Source organism: Apodemus sylvaticus, chromosome 8 (assembly GCF_947179515.1).
Source record: "Apodemus sylvaticus chromosome 8, mApoSyl1.1, whole genome shotgun sequence".
Taxonomy (NCBI): domain Eukaryota; kingdom Metazoa; phylum Chordata; class Mammalia; order Rodentia; family Muridae; genus Apodemus; species Apodemus sylvaticus.
The window spans coordinates 61126468-61150207 of NC_067479.1; the positions used below are offsets into that span (position 1 = coordinate 61126468).

General features: G+C 46.2%; 1 protein-coding gene across 3 annotated transcripts in view; it reads left to right on the plus strand.

Annotated features, from left to right (window-relative positions):
* The window catches only part of Ptk2b (protein tyrosine kinase 2 beta), a 122564-nt gene that overhangs the window by 10128 nt on the left and 88696 nt on the right, over window positions 1-23740 (plus strand). The window contains exon 2 of one of the 3 annotated variants that reach the window (XM_052191146.1): window positions 9661-9780. The exons of the other annotated variants lie outside the window; for them this stretch is intronic. The gene's annotated coding sequence lies outside the window, so the exon portion shown is untranslated. The remainder of the gene's footprint in view (window positions 1-9660; window positions 9781-23740) is intronic. 3 annotated transcript variants of the gene reach the window in all.

The following is a 23740-nucleotide window of genomic DNA, read 5'->3' on the forward strand; positions in this document are numbered from 1 at the left end:
CAGATTCTTACTATGTATTATTGTCAGATTTATAGAATTCTTATAAATATCTCGTCATGCTTGAGCTCCTGTTTAACTCACTTGGGAAGCCCCAGAGAGGACATAGAACACTGTTCCGAGAGCCATTGCTACAGCCTAAGGATGTAACATGGCACTAACATATAGTTACATGGTTAGCATTTGTGCACTGGCTGTGTACAGACAGGTGCCTGAGAATTCCCCAAATCCCAGTGAAGATAACCTTTTTAATAAAGCTAATTTGAATCTGTCAGACTTTAGGATAATAGCTAATGTATTATTTTAGTGACACATTTTATATCACGTTCCATGTGAAATACAGCTTTCCCCCAGCTCCTTCATCTATCAAATCAGAACAGTCATTCCTCATCAACTGTGGCCTGTAAATGTTATCACCCCACTGGCTAGAGAAGGTGGCTGCTCCTTGTTAATTCACAATGTGTTCATTTTTTTACAGTAATGGCATTTTGTTGTACTGTAATTTCAACATTACAAAATGCACCCTTTTAAAATACACAATTCAATGCTTTTGTAAAAATTTTTATATTGACAGGTTATATGTACAGCCACCACCACTGCCAATCACAGACATTTTCATTATTCTAGAAAAAAACCCTGAACCATCAGCCTTCCTTCTCCTGGCATTGCTAGTACGCTTTCTGCTCGTGGGGCGTTTGTCCTCCAGACAGAATGCAAGTGGAATCATAGCCTGTGATTTGCTTCCTTCTCATTGCATGTTTTGAAGGGCTGTGCTTGTTGCCACATCTCTTAACCCTTTGTTCTATTTTCATTGACGAATAGCATTCTATTGTATGGATATACTACACTTAAAAAAGGTTTTGAGAATTCCATACATGAGCACACTGTAGTTACATCATTTCTATCCATATCTCTAACCCCTCCAACTCCTCCCGAGTAACCCTGAACTCTTGTCTTCTATAATGCGTTCGGGTACACACACACACACACACACACACACACACACACAGAGTCTAATTAGTGTTGCCTGTATTTACATGGGTGTAGAGCTAATCTCTGGGCTTGGGTATTAAGTACTGTCCCTGAAGGGAACTTAACTTTCTCTCCCTCAGTAGCTATTGATTGCCTGTAGTCCTTCGGTTACCCTCTGACCCCCTCCTCCCCCATCTACACTGGCATGTGTGCACACAATCACAGCAACCATCCTGGGTTTCTGGCTCTTACAGTCCTTCTGGCCCCTCTTCCGTGATGTTCTATGAGTCATTGGTATAGATGTTGTATTATAGATGTCCTGTGTGGGGCTGGGCATTCTGTTATCACTTTTTCTTGGCATGTTGACTAGTTGTGGTTCTCTGTAAAAGACCCAGAAGAAACTGCAAAAATAACCATCTTTGATTAGAGGTGAGTGCTGGACACTCTATCAATCTGGTAAAGTGGTATTAACAGATTGTCCTCTAGGGGCTCTTAACTATATTCACATTATAGTTCTGAGTTTCTGCCTATTGAGTAGGACTTAATTCCAACCTGACAGCTGTTGGTTAGCCCCAGGACAGTAGTACCATGGTTGCACAATTGGGTGTATCTTGCAGGCCAGACATCATTGCCACAGTGAGTCAGGGTTTCCCTTCCCATGAATCCTTGCTGCCTTTGTTGTCAGTTGTTTCCTTGATCTTAGCCATGAAATATCAATGTAACTTTAATTGAGTTTCCATGACTGCTAAGGATATTGAATACTTCCAAAGATACTTTGTAGTAATTTTTATTTCATCTTTTGAGAACTCTTGATTCAAATATGTGGTGATTTGAACAAACCCTTAGGTTCATCTTTGAATGACTAGTCAGAAGAAAGTGAAGTATTTGAAAGGATTAGAAGGATTAGGGCAGGAGGTCTTGTTGGAGGAAGTATGCCACTGGAGGTAGGCTTTGGGGCTTGACAAACCTATCCCAGCCTCAGTCTCTCCTCTCTCTCTCTGCTTGTGGATCAGATCTCCGCTACTTCTCCAGCACCACTCCTGCCTGTTGCTATGCTCTCTGCCATGATGATAGTGGCATCATGATGATAGAGCTGTAAGCAAGTCCCCAAGTAATTGCTTTCTTTTAAAAGAGTTGCCTTGGTCATGATGTCTCTTCACAGCAATACTAAGACAAAAATCTATAGCCCATTTTAAAAATCTGGGACACTTGTTTTCTTGATTTTTTTGTTTTCCTAGTTTTTGTGTATTTTGGATATTATCCTCTATTGGATGCCTGGCTGGCACAGATGATCTTCTACTCTGTGTGTTTCCTCTTCACTCAGTTGACTGTTTCCTTGCTATCCTAACCCTTTTTAGCTTCATGGGCTCACGTGGTCCATTGTTAGCCTTGATTCCTGGGTGAATTCACAAAGTCCTGATCCTACACTTGTATCTTGTAGGGTACTGCCCATGTTTTCTTCCAGTAGTCTCAGAGTTTTAGGTTCCCCACTGATTTTTTTTTTAAGATTTATTTATTTATTATATGTAAGTACACTGTAACTGTCTTCAGACAATCCAGAAGAGGGCATCAGATCTCATTACGGATGGTTGTGAGCCACCATGTGGTTGCTGGGATTTGAACTCAGGACCTTCAGAAGAGCAGTCAGTGCTCTTAACCGCTGAGCCACCTCTCCAGCCCCCCCACTGATGTTTTTAATCACTCTGGGGTTGTTTTTTCTAGAGGGTGATCCATATGGGTCTGATTTTATTTTTCTACATGTGGACGCCCAGTTTTCCCAGCACAGTTTGTTGATGCTGCCTTTCCTATGCTTTGTATTTTGACACTTCACTGAATATCAGATGATTATAATTGTGTGTAGCACCTAAGACTACGTTTCATTTTCCTATTCCTTACTTGATGGGCAATTGTTGTTTCCCACTTTTCAACAAGTATAAATAATGCTACTGTAAATCTCATGTGCAAGTTTTTGTACGGATAATATGTTCTCATTTCTCTAAATTATGTACTTCAGAGTGGAATTGATGGGGCACATAGTAACTCCATGTTTAACACTTTAAAATATTTGATTACATTTATTTATTTGCCTCCATGTGTGTGGAGATTAGAGAACAACATATTACAGTCAGGTCTCTCCATCCTAGGGTTCAAACTCAGGTCCTCTGACTTGTCAACATCATTTTTATCAGCAGAGACACCTTGTGATGCTTACATTTAACATTTTGAGTAGTTGCCATGCTCTTTTACATAGCATTTAGAAGGTTTTAATTAACAACAGCAGAACATGGTGGTTCCTACCTGAGGTGGGGTGAATGAGAATGGCCCAATAGGCTCAAGAATTTGAACACTTGCTCTCTGGTTAGTGGAAGTGTTTGGGAAGAGGTAGGAGTTGTGTCCTTGGAGGATGTATCACTGAAGAGTGGGCTTTGGGGTTTCTAAAGCCTACTCGAGGCTCAGCCTCTCTATCACTCACTGTCTGCTGCCTTTGGATCAGGAAGTAAGCTCTCAGCTCCTGTCCCAGCTCTTTCCTGGTCCCATGGTCCCCATCATGATTGGGATGGATTCACCCTCTGGAACTCTGAGCAGGGCCCCAATTACATGCTTTCTGTTAGAAGTTGCCTTGGTCATGGTGTTTTGTCACAGACAAAGAACAGTCATTGAAACTATCTTCTCATCTGCCCCTGCTGCTGTTGGTGATTTTGACTTTAACCATCTTAGTGGCTTTGTCACGTCTTATTGCAATTTCATTTTAATTTTTTCGATGACTAGTGATAGTGCATCTTTGTACAATCCTTGTGGGCACACAAGATGTTTCCTTTGAAGAAACATCTATTCATATCCTCTGGAAAGTATTTCTGAAATCCCACAGGATAACCATCCAATCCATTGTTCTTTAAAGGGCTTTCTGAAAGACTTAGTTTGTGGAGCTATGCCTTTAGTAAAAATTACAGAATCTAAATAGTTGCTTGAAAAAGAAAAGAGTTCTTTCAAATGACCTTTCTAAGCAAAAACAGCTAGCCAAACAAACCACTCAGGTGGCTCCAGACTTAGATTTTTCCCAGTTGTCTTTTACTTGAAATGTGGTCATTTAGAGAGAAATTGATAATTTGGATAATCCATAAGGGTTGGGTATTTAATTTCTCTTTTCCAATTTAGTTTTTTTGGGGGGTGGGGGGAACCCTTACCTTACAGTTATGCAGATGTGATATTTAAAAATGGGTCAGTGGATGGCAGCACAGGTGGCTGATGGAGAGATGCCGGGCAGGTGGATGGATAGTGAGTGGGTGGAGGTATAGGTGGACAGACGGAGAGGTGGAGAGATGGGTGAATGAGGCACGGGTAGATGGTGAGAAGAAGGAAGGATGCATCAATGGACTGATGGATGAATGAACCAGACAAGGAATGAAGTGTAGGCAATCAGACAACCAAGCAGCCAGTCCAGGCTTCCCAGCTTTCCTTTGGATCTTCTCGACTCGGCTGAGGAGAGTAGATGGCTTTCCAGGTTCCACTCCACAGAGCTATAGAAGAGCAGGGTTGGTTTTTTTTTTTATTGCAAGTTTGAAACTAGATACTATTTTTCCTGTTTCTTAGAATAAATTTTCCATATTTTTTTGGAAAGATGAAAGCTTGCTTGGTTCTTATATGTGGCTGAGAAGCCCCAGATTTTATATGACAGACACCTACTTCAGGGACAGGACACATGGTTCTCCATGCTCATACCTCCCCCCCAGCCCACCCCACCCCCACTAGCACTTTTCCTACTATTGTGAAAACTTCTGGGTCACTGTCAGCCTCAAGGCCCTTTTCCTTCTCTGGTGGTCCAGATGGGACAGGCTAGCCAGAGACCACAAGCTCCCATGACTCACCACCAGGTTCCAAGGACAGAAAACACGTGTGAGCTACTGGACGAAGCTCTGGTGTCCGGGGATCGAGTAAGCAAAGGAAAGAGAAAAGGTGCTAAGCAGGAAGGTCCGAAAGGAAGCTGTGGCCAGGCACAGGAAGGTATGGTGGACTTGGGCCGGAGCGGCAAGAGAGGACTTCTAAAGCTTCAGACCCTGGAGAGGGAGAGGAGAAGTAGCACATGCTCTGTAGATAGACTTTCATGGCAACAACATGGAGGGTGGGCGCCTGGAAGAGTCACTCAGTGGGGTGTACAGCGGGCACTGGGCTCTGGGAGCAAGATTTAGTAGAGAGCATTCTGGGTGGGGCTGCAACATTGTTTCCTTTTCTTCCTCTTCCCTCCTATTTCCTCTCTTTCTCTCTCTTTTGTTCCTTCCCTTCCCCTCTGTCCCTCTCTCCCGCCCTTTTCCTTCCCATCCTCTGCTCTTCCCATCGGGTCCTTTCTCTTTTCTCAAGACACAGGACTGTAGAGCTCACTCTAACCTCTCACCCACTCTGAATCAAAGGATGACCACGAACATCTGAACCTCCTGCCTCCACTTTCAGATTGCAGGGGTCACGGCAATAAGCCAAGCCAGTTGATGTAGCATTAGGGATCCGTCCCAGATCAAGGATTCATGCAGGCTAGGTAAACGCTCTACTGAGCCCAAACCCCAGCCCTTCCTTTGCTGCTGCTGCTGATCGATACCTTCGGAATTAAAGGTTCAGATCCCTATCAGTTAGCGAAGGCTCGAGATTCATTCTATAGATTCTTAGTATTGTGTGTGTGTGTGTGTGTGTGTGTGTGCCTATGAGTAGGTGATTGTATTTATTCTGTTTATTATAGACCAGGTATTATGCTAAGTACTGGGTACACAGAGGTGAATAGGAAGCTATCTTCCAGGTTAGAATAGCTTTGGTGCACACCACATGAAGTGCCAGAGACCAGTATAAATGTCACTGAGTCTCTAAGGCCAGAGCTACCAGTGCTACCAACTGGAGGCTAAAAAGACATCCCAAGTGAAGTAGTTCAAGGGTAGATTTTCAGGCGTGGAAGGGGCCAAGCCAACAGAAGAGTGGCAAAGTTCTTCCCCCACTCAAAGACTCAGAAGACAGGCTGGCATGGGCAATGAAACAGCTTAAAGTACCACGATGTAGCGGAGCTGTAGCATGAGCAATGCAAACAGGATGCAGGGTCCTCGGCCGTGGTGACTTGGCACTGAGCATTATTCTCAAGCAGTCAGAAGCCACTGAATATATAGGAACAGAACATTCAGCTATGCAGGTTTTTAGGTTGGGAAGACAGTCAGCATTTTGTTTTTGATAGGAGGTTTCTGGCCCTAGGCCAGAGGAACTCTGGTGCCAAGCACAGAGAGACTCCAGCTGGGAGATTTGCAGACAAGCGTTCTGGGGTGTGGTCAAGGGCTATGAGCCAGGCTGTGCCACTAATGTACAGCCAGGCACTGTGTAAGTTCCCCCAGGGACATAGACCTCAGTGCCTGCTATCCCACTTGGGCATCTTTCATGTCACAGCTGCCCATAGTGCTGGCTGCAGAGAAGCTGGTGGCGTGGAATGATCCCCCAAGGGCTGATCCACAAGGAACCCACTTCCTGCTTTCTTCTTCGGTCCCAGTACAGGTTGTAGAGGAAAGGGGCATAGAGGGCTTGGCCACGTTAGCAAGAACCAACCTGCCTCCAGCAGAGGTACAGAGGGTGAGACAGGACTTATTCTACAGGAATGGGAAACTCATGAAGAGTGTGCCTACCTGAAGTGCATGGGTGGGCAGGTGTGTGGTTTGCTTGACAGTTGGAACAGGCGATTTACAAAGGATTCCCGGAATGTCTGGGGTATGTGTGCAGGGCGAGAGGACTCTGGTGTAGGGAATGGGCTGGGTGCTGACAGACTCACACACCCCTTCCCCCAGAGGCCTCTCCTAGAACACGTGGCTGCTCCACTCAGCTTTGCCTGGCAAATGTTTTCTTGAGATAAAATTATTTTTTCACAAGTACACGCTTTGCTAAATGAAGTGGTGGGAAGAAGGCAGGGCTCTTGTTTTGTGCCCTCAGCTTCCCAAACCTAATCCAGCAAAATGTCAGGATTCACAGCTTGTACTCAGGGAAACATTTGGTCAGATCTGGATGAGGCTTTAGAGAAAAGATGTTCAGAGAAGGGCAGGTCAGAGATGGTCTCTGGCCGCTCTGAGAAGGATTGGCAGCAGAGAGACTGGGATTAGAAGACACATAGAGCCTTACTGGCTGCTGCAATAGCTCTGTTCACACACAGCTTCCCCAGTCCAGGGATATAGCTGCTCCAGAGGAGAATAAGCACAAGCAAAGAACATGTGAGGACCCAGGAAAAGCTGGTGCTTGCCTCACAGCAATGATCACCTCGCTGACTACACAGTGACCTTAGAACCTTCAGCATAGCACGGGCTCATGCTTAAGGGCCAAAGACTCACCAAAGCTTGGATTCCTGGCTCCGGCCCCACGTTTTTTTGTGCTTGTCTGGGGTACAGCCTGAGCATCATTAATCCTTCTGACAGCCTTGAGAGTAGACCAAGGGTCACACTTTGAAAGCCTCTGGAGTAAGGGGCTGCATAACAGCCCCCTGAAAGTCCTTCAGCCACACTTCTTAAGGGAGTGTCTTAGAAACTCCTCCCCCTAAAGCATGGTGGGCATTCCCATGTCTGTCTACATAGGCAACAATTGCTTCCTCTTTCTTGATTTTTTTTTGGGGGGGGGGTAGGGGAAGGTGTTCTCCATGCTTCCTCTACTCAAAGTGGTTCTGATGAACCCTGCTTAAAGCCACAATGCTGGACGGTCAAGATGACCTTCCATCTGCTTTGGGTACATTGACCTTGGGCTGGTTTGCCAGGCTATTGTTCCCCCATGCTCAGGACCATCTCTGCTGATCCTACCCGTCTCCTAAATGCATGAGTCTCTGTGCTGCTTGTCACACAGGCCTTCTGCTTTATGGTATCCTTCATTGCACAGACAGCTTCCTCAATGAGCTCATGGAACCCGAGGAAGTCTTGGTGTCTGTGTCCTACTTGGTAGGTTAGTTCCTAGGAGACTGTGGCTGTTGTCTGCTGTAGGACAGGAAGGGACTAGAAACAAACCAAGATCAAACTGAGTCTCCCCCAACTCCCATCCCCAGAAGTCCACGATGCAGGGATCTAGCTACAAAGGCCTAGGCAATTGGAAAAGAGGGGACAGCTGCTGGATCCACCAGGAGCTAAGCTGGCTGAGAGCCAGAGTCATCAGTCAGTTCCTTAGTCTTGAAAATAGTTTGATTACCAATCTTACCCAGGGAACTGCCACCCCTGAAGCTGTATCAGGAATGTTTTATTCAAGCCAAAAAAAAAAAAAGTGCTGTCTTTAGTGACTAAATCTGTCTCAGGAATTTCAGCTATGATAATCCCTCCTTGTTAATTTTTAATTTCTTGGGCTCATTTCTTCATCTCCTCCAGATCGTCCCCATTTATACCCCCGTGGACACCAAGCTGAGCCTGCCCCTGCCCTGCAGCTCTTCCCCAGCTCCCTCGTTGACCTTCTTCCCTCCAGCCTTGTCTCTTGAGTCTTGCTCTTTGTCTCAGTCCATGCTAACCAAGTCCCTGGTGTCCTTCAGGATTATGGTGTCCCCATGACCTGTGAATCCCACATAAATTCCAGAAGCTCTGGAAGGTTCCATACACGTCTCTGGGAAGTTCTGGCCTTTGCTGTTTGTTTGTACCTAACTGATGATAGTATCACCCTGGAAGGGACCCACAGCTCCAGATTGTGCCTTAACAGAAGCCAGCTAAACTTCTTGCCATGCGCTGCTGGTAACTTCTCTTCAATATTTTATAAGTCATTAACCATTACCACGCACACTGGTTTTCAGAAAGTGTTTGGAGAGGAAAAAAAACCACCTAGGCCCAATCACTCCCCCACATTTCTTTTCAAGACAATGGTAAGCACGCATGCTCCCTTACCTCCTGGCCCCAGACACCATAACCCTGATGGACACCAGAGGTTTGTTAGCAAGGGCTAAGAGAAGGAGCAGGACTTGGACACAGGGGTGCCCCAGTATGAAGCAGGGGAGAGCTACAGGACTGAAGCTGATACTCTGCAGTGTCTCCCACCATAGCAGAGGGAGCCTTTGTCTGCATACAGCCGATTCTCCATTGTCAGAGACACGGGTCACGAGGATGAGAATTGAGGCCTCTGTTTCTAGGTATGCCTAGAAACTGAACCGTCCCTCATGCCCTGCAGCCTCCTCTTCCCAGCCATGTGACCACACTTTGCAAACCCTCCAGCTCAGCCTTCCTACACACTTCACCATGCTCAACACTGACAGCCAATGTTTTCCTCACTAGGCCATTGCGAAGATCAAAAGGCAGTAGATAATCATGTATCTACCACGTATGTTAATACACGGTGTGTGCTGCACTATGTGTCATAAGTAATCAATCTGGTTTACAGATTCTGTGTATCAGAGGAAACACTTCTAGAAGATGCAAGTGTGTGTAACTGAGGGACCGGTGGAGTCTCATCCCTGGTCAATCCAACTACACATACACCAAATCCCAGCTCTGCAGCTCAGAGCCTCAGCATGGTCTCTGGCAGTTTAAGACTCACCTCACGTGCTTCTTATCACCCCTGCACTATTGCTTCTTCTTGCCTATGTCACTTCAAGACACACTAGAAAACACGGTCCCCCACTGTAATGTTTTGTATATGCTTGACACAGGGAGTAGCACTGTTGGGAGAGGTGGCCTTGTTGGAGTAGGTGTGGCCTTGTGGGTGTGGGTTTTAATACCCTCGTCCTAGCTGTCTGGGAGCCAGTCTTCCTCAGATGAAGATGTAGAACACTCGGCTCCTCTTGCATCATGCCTGCCTAGATGCCGCCATGCTCCCGCATGGATGAAAATGGACTGCACCTCTGAACCTGTAAGCCAGTCCCAATTGAACTGTCCTTTGTAAGACTTGCCTTGATCATGGTGTCTGTTCACAACAGAAAAACCATAACTAAGACATGCACTCACCCCCAAGATGCCACAAACTATAGGAAGCAATGAGGATTTTGCAGGTTGCATGGAGGCATAGAGGAAGAAAGGGAAAGGAAAGGGAAGGTTAGAGGATGTAGTATCTGCTACCTCTCTGGTCTGCTCTTCTTCATTTCCCTAGCAGAACAACAAGCAAACTCTAAGATGCATGCCTGGGGTTCCCTGAGCCTCATCTTCTAACTGCACTCATCAAATGGGACAACTTCTATCAAATGGGAAAATGTTTTCTTCCTGGAAGGACAGCATCTATTCCTTTTTTTTTTTTTAATGGTTTTTCGAGACAGGGTTTCTCTGTGTAGTCCTTGGCTGTCCTGAACTCACTCTGTAGACCAGGCTGGCCTCGAACTCAGAAATCCACCTGTCTCTGCCTCCCAAGTGCTGGGATTAAAGATGTGCGCCACCACCGCCCTGCCAACATCTATTCCTATTCCCTCTTCAGCATTGACTTATGTCTAAATAAAGATGTCAGATCTTTGAGATGGAGTAGCCAGTGTTAAAATCTAGGTGAACCTGAGGCAAGCTCTGACTCAGCAGAGGGGATCTGCCTGGTCAGTGCAGAGTGGGAATACTCAGGCAGAGTAACTTACTGTGAGGCCTAGAACTCAGAAGGCAAAACAAGCTGGAAGTATAGTGTGGTGGGTTTTGTGGTGTACAAAGAGAGGGTATTTGTGTTTCACAGACTTCAAGGCTGATGTTCTGATGGTGGGCCTGGGTAACCTGTCTAAGAGTGCTCTCTTGACTTTCTCATCAACTGAAAAGGCAGGTGAAGGTTGATAGATTCTGTTATGTACAAGGGATTCCAGGCCTGGAAAACAAATGAAACCTTTGACATGCCTAAAATTTTCCTGGATAGGTGAGTCAAGAGGTGCTTAATGCCAGCTGCCACCCAGAATGCCAGGAACCCAGGGCCCTGAAGTCACATGAGGACTACAAGAATGCAGGAGATGTCACAGGTTACAAAGAGCCACTTGGTCTCCCAAGTCTTATCTGGGTCTCATTCCTTGACCCAGGAGCTGGTCTGTCATCCCAAGTAGTCCTCTTGCCTCTTGCTTCTTCTCCACCCAATGATAGCCTTGTCCTCTTCCTACCATCCCACCTTCATGAAGCCCTCCGGGATGGGATCTCCTTTTACCTGGGTCAGAGAAGCGTCCCATGCCAAATCTAGAGGCCACGACAGCTTGAGTGAAGGCAAGCACTCTCCTCCCTCAGTCTCTAAGGAAGCCCTCAGAGAATGGGATTTTTAAATCCACTCTCAGCCCTGATGAGTGACTTTGACAACATCTGCTATTCATTAAGTCCCCACGTATCTCATAAAATTCCATTCAACACATAATTAAGTGTAGCTCACTGCCACTCTGGAGATGGGTGGGGCATAATTAAGCTGTCAGTTTGGGCACTGTGAACCATGGTATGCATTGGTATACTTGAGCCTTGGTGCTCCCGTGTTCTGTGTGTGGATGAGAAAGGGCTCAAGAAAGAGACTCTTTGGAGCAATCCCAATAGAATACTTTGCCTTCTACTCCATGATGACGTGGGGTAAAGTAGTAGTCTCTTATTGTTGAAAAACATGGGCTACGGCTGTCACCATGGTGAGTATGGGGTAGACTGCTCTCAACTCTCCAACTCTCTCTTTAAGGATATTTTCTTCCATCTCACCAACTATTGGATGGGTTTCCTCCCAATGACACCATCTATTATTGGATATCTCTTATTGTTAGAGGGTTGGTCCCCTTGCTGTGTTGCATTCTCAGACAACTGGAACTAGAACTGCCCTGAAGTCTATATCCAACAGCCCTCAATGACAGGGGATCCCCATCCCCCAGAGTTTCTCTTATCTAAGTGCAACACAAAGAGTCACTTCCTTTCCTCCTTGTATGAACGGAATCTTCAAATGCGTGGCCTCGCTTACTCTCTATGTTTTGGAGAAATGATTCTACTACTGTCTTGAATGTCACAGCCAGAACTGGAAGTAGACAAAACACTATGTATGACAATACTCCCAACACCCAGGGCAGGGTCTCACCATGGAGTCTTTGCTTGGCTGGAACTCACGATGTAGACAAGGCTGGCCTCCAACTCAGAGGTCTCTCTCCTTCTGCTTCCCTAGTGCTGGGATTAAGGGGACTGTGCCACCAAACACAGGATTATGCCAAGACCACTCCATCAAAGGAAAACCAACAGAGCCCACTTCTCTTCCCATTTCCCTTTCCCACTCTTCCCTGGTATGCAGCTCTCCAGCATGCACAGCTCCTAGAACTTCAGCCTTGTGCATCATCTCAGTGCCGTTGCCTAGTAACAATATGCTTAGCAACCAGTAAAGGAAGTGCGATCACACCTCTCCGCATTGTACATGGAGCACTGCAGACGATACAAACAGCTCCTGATTTCTCTCTGCAGCTGCAGGAAGGTAACTTTCAGAGGTAGCCAGTGTTTTGCTCTTGAGACATAGTGCTCATCATCCAGGGGCCCACATTGGTTGTTGTTTGGCTTTTACTTGGCATTGGATAATATCTTTGTGGGGGCGGGTGGGTAGGTGGTTCTTGAAGGGCCGGATCTCTCTGCTTGCACTTGTTCCCAGGATGCCTCTGATGCAGTCAGGGCAGCTTGCAGAATCCTCTCTGCTCCCACGCAGCCCTCCCTACACCAAGCCTGCACCCCTGCCCCCAGCCACTGTGTTCCCCACATCCTCTTCCATTCGGAGATGATTCTCTACACCCTTCCATTTACCTGTCAGCTGTTGCTCTGCCTGTGCCTAGAGCAGTGGCTCTCAACCCTCCTGGTGCTGCGACCCTTTAATGCACTTCTTCATGGTGTGGTGACCCGACTACCACCACAGGATTATTTTGTTACTATGTCTTAACTGTACTTTTCCTACTGTTATGAATCGTAATGCAAATATATGATATACAAGATATATCATATGCAACCCCCAGAAGAGTCATGATCCAGAGGTTGAGAACCACTGGCCCAGAGTGTTTGTCTTTCAGACACTCCTGAACTGCCGAACAGTCTCAGTTTCCCAGGATCTTTATGTCCCTCCCTTCTCTCTGCTCTTCCATGTACACGCATCCCAGCCTGATCCAACCTCTGGACCAGACATCACACAAGTTGGGAACAACCTGTTCAGGCTCAGACTCTCTGGCTGGCTGTGTTGTTTCCTAATACACAGCACCCAGGAGTCTCCAGGGATGTCATGCCAATCCAGTTTTTGATCAGAACACCAAGAGACAATGTCCTTGTTCTTCCTTTAGCCCTGCTGCCTCTTAAGCCAAATTCAGCTTCTGGTTGGAGTCTCAGGACTCAGGGTCCTGCAGAAACCACATAGGAGAGCTAAGCTGCACTGCCTGGCGTCTGCGAAAGCAGGCTCGGTTCTCAACAGCCATGTGTCCCTTTCCTTCATCTTGGAAATGGACCCTTGAGTATAGAACTTAACCTGTGCATAGGAGAGCTGCTTGCAAGGCCCAAAGAAGATCAATGCACTGATATACTCTACATTCTATGAGCCTCTTTACAGATTTTTGAGAGAAAAATTTTCTTGGGAAAAAAAAATCTGGTCTTGTTTTTGCTTGGAGATTGGAAAAGATCCTGAGATATCTATTGAAACAGATATATGCCAGTCACCCATTCTTTGATGACCTTGGTGGCACCATCAAACCATTTCAAAGCACTTTGTCTCAAAGCTGTCAGAATAAATTATAGCAACACTTCTACCTTTTCTTTCCTTGGGCCCCATGGTTCAGGTGGCTAGGTGGCACCTTGTTAGGACTTCAGTTTAAGAATTTTACGGGCCTCTTCTCATTCTGGCTGGGGAACAAAAAAACAAATGAGTCAGAAGCTAACCAAGGCCTAGCTGAGGTGCTGAGAGAGAGCGGTCCCTGAGGTAGGTGTTTGAGGTTTATGTCACCTTCCATGGCAATTACTTGGTAGCTGGGTGAAAGGCAAATTTGCAAATGGAGGCTTTCTGGAGGCAAGAGGTGGCAAAGCACACTCCATAGGTGGTTTAGAGTAAGTCAAATAGAATTTGGGTGTTATTGGATCTCGAAGGTTGGGAGTCTGGCCAAGGATGAACAGACATTCCAGAGGCATGAACGCTTTGCCCCAACACCTACCCTTAGGCAATTGGAGGCGAGTTTCATAAATGAAGGTCTCAACAGGAAAGGTGGGAAACCCAGCGAGCTCTCAAGGCCCTGTCTTTCACTGGACGGTACTTTCCAAAGCCCTTAGAGAGGGGCATGGGCAGCTTCGCCGAGTGAGCTGACCGACCCCCACCCCTCAATCCTGTGAACTCATCGAGGAGCTAAGCAGGGCTTCTTGCTAAAATTCCTGCTTTTTAATAATAAAAAAAGAATACTTAGTCCCTAGAGGTTAAATATACCACAGAGGTCAACCACTGACCTAGTTAGAGCTAGCTTTGAAAAGACAGAGGTATTTGATGAGGGTCTTATGAGAAGGCAGATTTACCAATTCTCTGCCCAGACAGCTAGAACAGTAAGTCATAACCAAAGGTGGTTAAGTCAAGAGAGACTCTGGCAACTGCCCAACCTACTCACCATTCACAGCTTAGGAAATTGTTTCCCAAGATGTGACTGGAGGTTAATTGTGAATATTAAAAAAAAATGTTTCTTTTACATTGCAAATAAAAATTCCTATGTAAGACAATAGAAGAACATTTTTGCCCAAAGCCCTGCCATCACGTGGAGACAGAATCTGTCCAGATTCCCCGCGTCTCTTGCTTTCCATCCCTCTGCTAACTTCAGTGCGACTCCAGGCAAAGCTGGAACTGGATCTCCAAAAAGATCTGTTCTAATCCCAGAGCAGTTTTTGCCATTTTAAACATTAAATTGTCAACACTCCACAAGTCACAGGATCATTTCAGACACATTATCTTTTGAATAAAACATAGACACAGTCTATGGGAAAATGTTAATCATGAAGTATCAGCAGTAAGCCACTCTCTCAAAACACACCTGCTGCAATTGGGTTAAAGCCACCCGCCCTGGGCTGATGTGAAAGTAGACTGTGTGTTTGGTTTCCGTAAGCCGAGGCCCACGTAGCAGGCAGGGAAACAGGGCTAATGGGGTGGGGAAAAGCAGTTTGAATGCCTTCCCCCGCACAGGCTCTTGTCTACAGCTTTTGTTCCCAGCGTCTCTTCAATAAATATGACTCAGTCTGATGTTTGGGTCCCACTTCCTCTGGGCAGGGAGCTGACTCTGTGCTCCCTATCCTGGGTGACTCAGGGGCCCACGGGCAGGGCTATGTCTTCTTTGCTCAGCCAACTCAGGTCCCTTCTGTCGTGGGATCTCTGCTCTTCGTCGATTCTCCAGCTTTCTGTATGCCCACTCCCCACCCCACTGTGCATAGATCTTGGTGAGCAGCCAAGTGCTTTTTTTCCACACCCACTGACTCCTCTGCAGGAGGTATGGAAGGCCAAGTGAGGGTCACAATGGATTCCTGTGAAAAACACAAACAAAAACCAAGAGTTGGAGACATGGCTCAGCCGTTAAGAGCACTGGCTGCTCTTCCTGAGGACCCAGGTCTGATTCTTAGCACCCACACAGTAACTCACAATTGTCCAAAACTTCAGTTCCAGGGCATCCAATGCCTCCTTCTAGACTCCATAGACACCAGACTACTGTGCAAATGCTACATGCAGGCATAATGCTCATACACATAAAATAATAATAATACAAAGATAAAACATTATAAAGAACCCCCTCACTGAGCCAAGAGATGTCTCCTAGTTTCTCCTCTCTCTTCTAAATGCCCAACAAGGCAAGCAAGTACTTCACTGGGCAGGGGCCGGTGAGGAGTGGGATAGTAAGAGATCCCACATTTGTGAGCCTGTGTTTTGCCATCAGAGTCAACCAGAGGCTGTGCGAGATAGATTCATGTCCTGCGAGCTTGAGGACCTGAGTTCAATCCCAAGTATTCATGTGAAATAAAGCTGGGCCTGGTGCTTTTCACTTCTGATCTGACACTGGGGGGATGGAGACAGATGAATCCTTGGAGTTCCCAGGTGAAGAAGAAACAAGCTTATTCAGCGAGATTCAAGCCAGTGAAAATCCCTGGCTAAAGGAAAATGGATGGAACCTGGGGATTGATACTTAAAGTTGTCTTCTTGCTTCTACCCACATGTGCATGCACACACGCATACACACACACACACACACACACACCAGCCATGCTAACAGCTTTATCTATCTGGATGCACATTTTTCTAAACTCAGATGGGATGATGAAACCAGTCTCGTTGTCTACTTCTGAGACTGAAGCAGGATGTTGGTTTCATTTAGTTAATGTGTTGCATCCTGTGTGTAGAATGGGATGAGGAAGCTGAAGAGATGGTCCAGCACGATGGGCAGCCTCCACTTTAGGTATGAGAGAGAGAGAGAGAGAGAGAGAGAGAGAGAGAGAGAGAGAGAGAGAGAGAGAGAGAAGGAGAGCGGTTCCCCTCAGGAAAATGAAAGACATCCTCTGAAGGGCTGGGAGGAGGCATGGCGGGCGGATAGAACAGGTGAGCCCCGGGTAGTGTTTGGCAAGCCCTGATAAGTTGTGTAGTGCTTCATGATTAGTGGCCACATGTAACTGGGACAATGGAAACAATGGCATTGAAAGTCTTTGGAAACCGGTTGTGTTATGATTTTGCTAAGAGCAGAAACCGTGAAGGAAGAACAAGATAGCAGGACTGAGAAGGAGACTTTGGTGAGTCTTTTATGTAGGGCTGTGCAGCCTGGCGCCTTTCCGTGCCCTCCCGTCGCAGCCTCGGTAGGAAGAAGGCCTCAGCTTTTGCCTTCTTAGTGTCAGCGGCCTGCTGTGGGGTTGTTCAGAGCAACGGACGCCTTTGCTCATTGTTCTGTCTCCCTGGGCTCGAACCCAGGGTCAGCGTCAGTGAGGTGCCTGTCACGGAACCAGATCCTGGCTTTCAAAGATGATATTTATATTGTGCAGCCTATGTCTGAAACTGAAAAGCCACCTTGCCCTCCAGCCTTTGCATGGGCGATGTTTTTAGGCAGCTATTTTTGGTTCTGTCTTTTGACTCTCCAGACTGCGCTTTGCTCTTGTTCAAAAAGAGTCTCCATGCTTTTAACACTCCGCTCGTTGCTATACAATAATGACTTCTCAAAGATGTCCGCACCCTGGCCTCGGAATCTCCGAGAGAAGATTGTCCTACATGGTGAAGGCAGCTGTGCGAGTGGGGGTGAAGTTGAAGATCTTTAAGGAGATGAACATTCTGGATGGGTCATGTGGGTTTCCTGTGATGAAAAGAGGAAATCAGGACTCATGGCCAGAGGAAGAGAAGATGGAGAGACAGACATAGAGACAGAGATAGAGAGAGCAGGGGCCAGGGCGGGGGTGGGGGTGGGGCATAGGGACCGATGATGACTATGCACTAAAGTATACAAAAAGTCTCTAAAATCTGCAAAAGGGAAATGTTCTCCCCTAGTCTAGTTAACACCTTCATTTTAGGACTTCTGACTTCAAGGACTATAAGATAAACATATGTTGTTCTAAGCCACTGAATCTTATGGTAATATTTTATAGCATCAGTGAGAAATGTTCCTCTACCTTTCTGGAAAGCAACTTGGCAGCATGGATTAGGAGAAATTTCAATGAGTTCTCACTTAGTCATTCCACTTACACATCTGACGATGTCTCATGATGTTTGTGTTTTTGTGTATGCTCCAAAACCTTGGGAGCAGCCGCCTGAGGCCTGTGGGCACTCTTCCTTCCTTGTTGTGTCTTAATTTGCAACACGATCCTTATGCTGTTGGCTCTTCCCCTGGAGCAGCGATTCTCAGCCTTCTGAATGCTGTGACCCTCTAATACAGATCCTCATGTTGTGGTGACTCCAACCATAAAACTCTTCTCATTGCTACTTCATAACTGTAACCTTGCTACTGTTATGAATCATAATGTAAATCTCTGTGTTTTTCTGACGGTCTTAGGTGACTCTTGTGAAAAGGTTAATCGATTGCCCAAAGGGATTGCGACTCACAGGTTGAGAACCGCTGCCCTACCGACTGTTGCTCTGAACAGTATATTGTTATGGCACGAGGGGGACTGATGGCTGTACTTAAAAGTGGCTATGATGACAGGTTTGATCTATTGATTCAGCAGATGCTCACTGACCCTGGCCACATAATAGGCCAGGGAAGGTAGATGGGGTTGGTTACACAGACGGTAACAGATACAAAGATTTCTCAGGAACATTGACATTCCACTTAAATTCTGAAGGACCAGTAGGAACAAGTGGTAGCTGTTAAAGCTAATTTAGAGAGGACAGCACTTTCCCCATCTGTTCGCATGTTAATAACAGCACATGCGGATCCTGCTTCCATTCAATAACTCTCTAGGCTCTGTACTCCAAAGCAAATCACGCACCCTCGAATTACAGTTAAAAGAGAAAAATAAATAAATAAAGGAAGAAACCTGAAGGTCCTCCAGTGGGTGACTGGTTCATCCATGCAACGAAATACTATGCAGTCATGAAAATGATTGAGCCATAGATACACGTCATAACTGAGGTGAATCTCAGCAAAAGGCTGAATGCTGGATGGGGCCATTTATATAACATTCCCTAAAAGGCAATTGCATCCAGCCTGCAAAGTCAGTACTCGGGAGACCTAGACAGTAGGAATAACATGAGTAGGCCAGCCTTGTATACATAGTATACATAGTATACATAGCTTCAACAATTAGCTTTACCCAGACTAAAGTCATCTAAGGAGACAATCTCAACTGAGGGATTGCCCAGATGAGACTGGCCTATAGGCAGGCATGTCTGTAGGTGATTGTCTTAATTATTAATTGATATTGGAAGGCCCATACCGTGCCTTGGACAGGTGGTCCTCAGTCATATAAGAAAGCTGGCTAAATATGAGTCCGTGCAAGCCAGCAACCACCATCATCCACGGGTTCCACTGTGCTGGCTGTAAAGTAAGTTCCCTGGGTTGGGACAACGGGTGGAATAGCAGACAGGCCTGGTTTCAGGTTCCTGCCTTAAGTTCCTGCGTTGAGTTCTCTCAATGAAAAGTAACTTAGAAGCATAAATCAAACAAATCCTTTTCTTCCCTAAGTTGCATTTGTTCAGGGGGTTATTTGTTATAGCAGCAGAGACAATACTAGAACATACAGTAAGACCCTGTCTCAAAACAACAACAGCAACAGCAACAACAACAACAAACTAAAAAGACAACCTTGTGCAGATGAAAAATAAGTTAGGAGTTCTAGAGATTAAGAGATTTCGTATAGTATTATGACTTTAAAAAGGCCACCACACAGGGAAGTCCATCTGTGCTGATAAAACAGTGGGTTATTGTGACTGTCGTTATGTGAATGCGCATGTAAGATGAAATTACACAGAGCACACGAGCGCATGCAAACAAGAGAACTTGTATTGCAGATGGTGAAAACGGGAACTGGGGACATGACCCAATCAATAACGTGTCTGCTGAGTAAGCATAAGGACCCTGAGTTTGGGTTCCCAGAATTCACATCAAAAGCCAGACACAGCAGAACACACACGCTGCAACAAGAGCGTCCCTGGGTCTGACTGGCCAGTCAGTATAACAGAATCAGCTTCAAGTTCAGTGAGAATCCTGCCTGAGCAAAGAAAAGGGAAAACAGAAGAGAAAGACACCTGACATTGATTTCCAACCTCAACACACTCCTCATGTACATGCGTAAACACACACACACACACACACACACACACACACACACACACACAGTGAAAATGGAGTAAGGACTGTAGTTCAGTCCCAGTGTTATACCAGTGTCCATTTCCTGGCTTTGATAATGTACTGAGAGATGTCATCATTAGGGAAAGATGAAAGGTGGGTCTTGAGTCACAGAACTCTGCTGGTTATGCCCCTTCCTGTGATCTATAATCATTGCAAAAGAAATAAAAATAGCTACAGGCTAAAATTTCTCAGTTTCTTTTGTTCCTATGAATATTTTCAAAACCTGAATACATTCAGGGCCACTTGAGTTAGTGTTAGAGCAACTCACGGTCCTCTGTGGCTTCCAGATGTTTGCTCATGGAGGAATGGGACAGGGCTGATACTAGCAACTGGCGCAGAGCCAAGTGAGTGGTAGCTCCCCGCCCCCAACATCTGCATCTCATTGGGCTACATCATGCCTGCCCATCCCTCACCTACACAGTGTATCATTGCCAACTAAAGGAACAAGGAGATTCTGTGCTTCTGAGACACTGTTAATGCTGTCACGTGCTATCGGTCTAGCTTCCTGCCTTACCTTCTCTTCATGAGAGAAGGGACATAGCTGGGAAAGAGGCTAGAGAGAAGACTTCATTGGAGGGGAAGTCTGGGCAAGGAAACAGATGGCTACGATTGAGTAACAAGATAGGTATTTGGTGTAAACAGGTTTCTGTATTGAACAAGGAATACCAGGTGAGATTATTTTAGATATCCTGAATTCTGACTTTAGCACTCGAGTGTTAAAGTTCATGTGGCCTCTGAAGTTTCTTAGCATCTTCGGGGCTTGCTTCCTTTTCTGTGGATCGGTATCGCTCATAGAAACCAGGCTGACTAATTTCTTTTGATATTTGTGGTTTGTATTTAACTCTGTCTGGGAGTGTATACATTTATGAGCATAACTTGTCAACAGGATTTCCCACTTTAATATTATGGGTTCTCCTCAGCGCCACAGAGGAGCCCAAGGGATGGCGACGCCTTGAAGAGTCCATGTTCTTTTGCCTCTGGTATCCTTTCTCCTGCAGAGTGCTCAGGTCTCCTGAGTTCCATCGAGGTGGCACGGGGCTCAGGGTACAGTTCAGGAAGGAGGGTTTAGCTGACTGAATGCTATGAAGTTCTGTAGTGCCCAGGGACAAATGAAATTGTGGAGGAGAAAAATTGCAATTCTTTTTGTATGTCTGCTAGTGTTTGCTTTATATTTTGCATGTCTTGTGCAGGCATATGTGTATGGATGTTCAATGGTGAATATAGAGCGATCTGACATCTGGTCCTCAAATATGAGTCTAAATGCTTCAATAGCTGAGCCATCTCCTTGGCCCCAACTTCTAATAGGTTTAACATATTTGTTTAAAAATATTTATTTATTTATCACACACATAAGTGTTTTGCCCATGTGTGTGTATGTATGTATGTATGTATGTATGTGTATGACCTGCATGCATGGGGCCTACAAAGTTTAGAAGAGGGTATCTGATCCCCTGATACTGGAGTTTCAAATGGCTGTAAACCCAAGTCCTCTGTAAGAGCAGCCAGTGTTCTTAACCACTGAGCCATCTGTCCAGCCCTTATGTAGCATAGGTCTATGATGTCATTTTATACCGATGTTAGTCATATGTTGCATTTGCTTTTACCACACTGTGACCAGCCATTGAATCAATTGTGTCTGTTGGAGTTCTAACATTTTTTCGGTCTTTCTGACTTTTAACATGTATGTGAATTAAGCCCAACATTCATTACCGTTACAGTCCCCTCCTCAAAGCAGAAGGTGTTTATGACAAGCTGTCCCTAAACCATTGTCAGCTAGTGTTCCAGTGAGACTTTCTGTTAAATATCCTCACCCCCCCCCCCATTTAGTCATTAAGATTATTATCTTGAACTTTTTGTGCTCTCCCTTCTATTTAAATAATACAGCTCGACCGCTACTATTGTATTGAGGGCCTGACTTCTGGCCTTGCACTAGGCAAACACTCTACTGTTGAGTGCCTCAGTCCCTCTTATTCCTCCTTCTGCTCCCCCTTCTCCTCTTCCTTTCTGAGTCAGGGTCTCACTGTGTCGCCCTGCCTGTCCTGGAACTCACTGTGCAGACCAGGCCAGCCTTGAGCTCATGGAGATCTGCCTGCCTCTGCCTCCCAAGTACAGGTATTAAAGGTGTGAGCCATGTATAGTCCCTATCCTTTTTACAGTCCTCAATTACTCTGCCATCCCAGTTGTAGATTTTCTGGTTGACAATGTGTATCTGCTGCCACGCCTTAAGGTTGGCTCTTGCCTGTGTGCGTCAATCATCGTTGCAAACGAGGAGTGGGCATAACTTTTTTGGGTTCTGATTATAGACGCATCCTATGGTGTTTTGAGTCTCCCACACCCCCTTCATTTCTGTATTCATTTCTATTTTAATTATTTGAATTAGACTTTTCTCTACACACTACATCAGTTTTGGCCTTTCACTTTTTCCCTTCTTTTTGTAGCTGGGCTCCAGTCCGAGGTCAGGCTTCCTCCAGTCAGCGAGCTAGCGAGCAGTGCTGTTGCTCTGGGTCTCCAGGCTAGCACAGCGCCTTATCCTCTGGGTCTAAGGTCAGATGGCATGACTCTATGCCAACACTGGTCACCATTCTGCTTCTCAGAGCTTCCTCTGGTCCCGTGACCTCACCACCGATCACTCACTGCTCTAAATCACAGTTCTTTGATTTTTGATACCTGGAGTTTCCACATTCCTACCTGGGTGTAATGGAGCCAGCTGCTTTCATTTTACCCAGCATTCCATGCAGGTTGAGGAGAGGAGCTTGACACAGTCCCTTCACTAGAGCCACTAAAAATCACACGTGCCTTCTCTTTTATGTAGACTGACACTCATTTATGTCAATTCAGGCAGCAAATGTCAATGAATCCATGCCATCCAGGGCGCCCTGCCCTCCCAGCTCTTCATACACAGTAGGGCACACAGGCCAAAGTCAAACGCTCTGGGGAATACACACGAATTCACTGGCAAAGCTTCTAATGAAGGCAATGTATGCTCTCAGGAGTTAAAGATCACTCTCAGCTACATAGTGATTTGAAGCCGCCTTGGGCTACATAAAATTCTGTCTCTCACAACAATGACGACGACAACAACGACGACGACAACGACGACAACAACGACAACGACGACTCCATAGGTCCAGAGAGCCCTGAGCTGGGGGAAGCACAGCCCTGGGTCTCCTCAATCTCCAGATTGAGGGCACCAAGTGGGGTTTCATGTATCATGTACTTTCGCTGTGGTGTTGGAAGGCCCAGCTGAAGGAGCTGGAAGGACTTTTGCTTGAGACACTCTCCCTATATCCTGAAAAGATGTTGAGAGATACTAAATGGACCCATGTTTTCATTGCTACCAATGACACCAGCTGGGTCCCTGTACCCACGTGAAGGCCACGTGGGAATGAGTAAGTGCACACACAGATTCATCTATAACCCCGCTGTTCTAAACACGCTCCTTTTGAGTTTTTCTCGTCCTTAAATCCACCCCCCACCCCCCTTAGCTCAGTATATCAAGAACATGCGATGTTCATGTTCTGAAGGGACAGCCTGGATTTCCATAGTGGTAAGAAGAGCAGCCCACGTCTCGCCTGAGGCTTCTTTTTATTGATACACATTGCTGACAAATTCCTGGTAAGCTGGTACAAATCCAGGTCTCGCCCTTGTCCTCTGGCGACTTCTTTGATGACCCATTTGACATTCTGAAGGCAGGGTTAAGTTGAAACCAGAGCCTCTGCCTGCACCTCCTGGACCTACCTTCCCCCACCCCAAGCTGCTCCCTCTCCACTTCCGGGGTGTGACTCATGGGTAGCTCCTGTCAGCAGAGCAGGTGTGTGTCATTTCCTTACTCTGAGGAGTCCCAAAGTCACACTGTCTTCCACCCCAGCTAACCCCCTGACAGGGCTTGGATGCTTGCTGTAGACATCCTTCCAGGGGTCCTTCAGCTGCTGTCCCCTCACTGGGAAGTTTAGGGGAACCAGGAACCAACGTCAGGCTCCACATCCTTTCCTCTCACTGCCCTGCCCTCCCCTCTTCCCTTCAGCAAACCACTCCTGTGCTTAGTCCCATGCCCTAACCTGGTTCCTAGCCTGGTTCCACCTCATCACGCTTCTCTGCTAC